General features: G+C 36.8%; 1 non-coding gene across 1 annotated transcript; it reads right to left on the bottom strand.

Annotated features, from left to right (window-relative positions):
* Positions 1-908: 908 nt before the first annotated feature.
* Positions 909-1,039, bottom strand: LOC120934194. Its single transcript, XR_005748340.1, has one exon. It is a non-coding gene; the product is annotated as a small nucleolar RNA SNORA48 (small nucleolar RNA).
* Positions 1,040-1,412: the final 373 nt, after the last annotated feature.

Here is a 1,412-nt window from a genome sequence, read left to right as displayed (position 1 = left end):
TAGAGTAATCAGTGCATTTTTATAGCACTGATCGCTGTAAAAATGACAATGGTCCCAAAATGGTGTCAAAAGTGTCCGATGTGTCCACCATAATGTCGCAGTCAGATAAAAATCACTGATCGCCGCCATAACTGGAAAAAAATTAGTAATAAGAATGCCATAAAACAGTCCCCTATTTTGTAGAAGCTATATCTTTTGCTCAAACTAATCAATAAATGCTAATTGCATTTTTTTTACCAAAAATATGTAGAAGAATACGTATCGGCCTAAACTGTGGGAAAAAAAATTCAATATATTTTGGGGGGATATTTATTATAGCAAAAAGTAAAAAATATAGAATTTTTTTTTTAAGACTTCATGACAAGATGACGGCTATGACACCTCTGACAAGTAACAGTACAGATTTTTTTTGTAAAATATGTGAAGCCTATTGGGGTCTTCCCCACCCACAATGATGTGAGCTCAGAAGTCCCCCTACAGTGCTCTCCAACAAGGTCAGCCTGGGGGAACCCTACATGGCCCCAACCACATGACTGACTAGTGTCAGGATCACCAGTCAAAGAGCTGGGGCTCACTGAAAAAACCTGTCACCACTGACACCAAGAAACCCAAAGAACCAACCACCACTGAACCCATAGAAGGACCCAAAGAGAGCCAGTCACCACTGAACCCCATACAAGAACCCAAAGACAACCAACCACTGAACCCATAGAAGGACCCAAAGAACTAACCACCACTGAACCCCCATACAAGAAACCAAATAACCAGTCACCACTGAACCCATGAAGGAACCCAAAGAGAACCAGCCACTACTGAACCTCTGGAAGAACCCCAAGAGAACCAGCCATCAATGAAACCTCTAATGAACACAGACTTCTGAAGGAACCCAAAGAACCTCCACCAGTAAGGTTTGTCCCCATAGCATGAACCAGCTCACAGTGACCACACAGCTGTGCTGGGATGAATATGGGATTCACTCTACCCCTGTCAGATATAAGATACACATCACGTGATATGCCCTTGCCCAGTGACAGGGGGAGGAGATGAGCTTTTTTATCTTTTATCTCTTGTGAGTGTTTTTAATCCATTGTCATTAAAACCGAGATACTACACTTGGCTAGCGCTTTCTTCCTTTTGTTCTTTTTCCCATTAGTTTGCTATATATATATATATATATATATATATATATATATATATATATATATATATATATATATATATATATATATATATATATATATATATATATATATATATATATATATATATTTTTTTTTTTATTTGCAGCACTGGAGGCTTTTTTTTCTATGTAACTTTAGTTGTCAGTACTTTATTTTTATATTTTTTATTATTCAATAGTTTTTATTGTTATTATATATGAGTAAACATAAACATTCAATGGTTTGCGGACG

The sequence above is a fragment of the Rana temporaria genome, chromosome 3 (genome assembly GCF_905171775.1).
Source record: "Rana temporaria chromosome 3, aRanTem1.1, whole genome shotgun sequence".
Lineage (NCBI taxonomy): Eukaryota > Metazoa > Chordata > Amphibia > Anura > Ranidae > Rana > Rana temporaria.
This window is presented reverse-complemented; position numbering and strand designations above follow the sequence as displayed.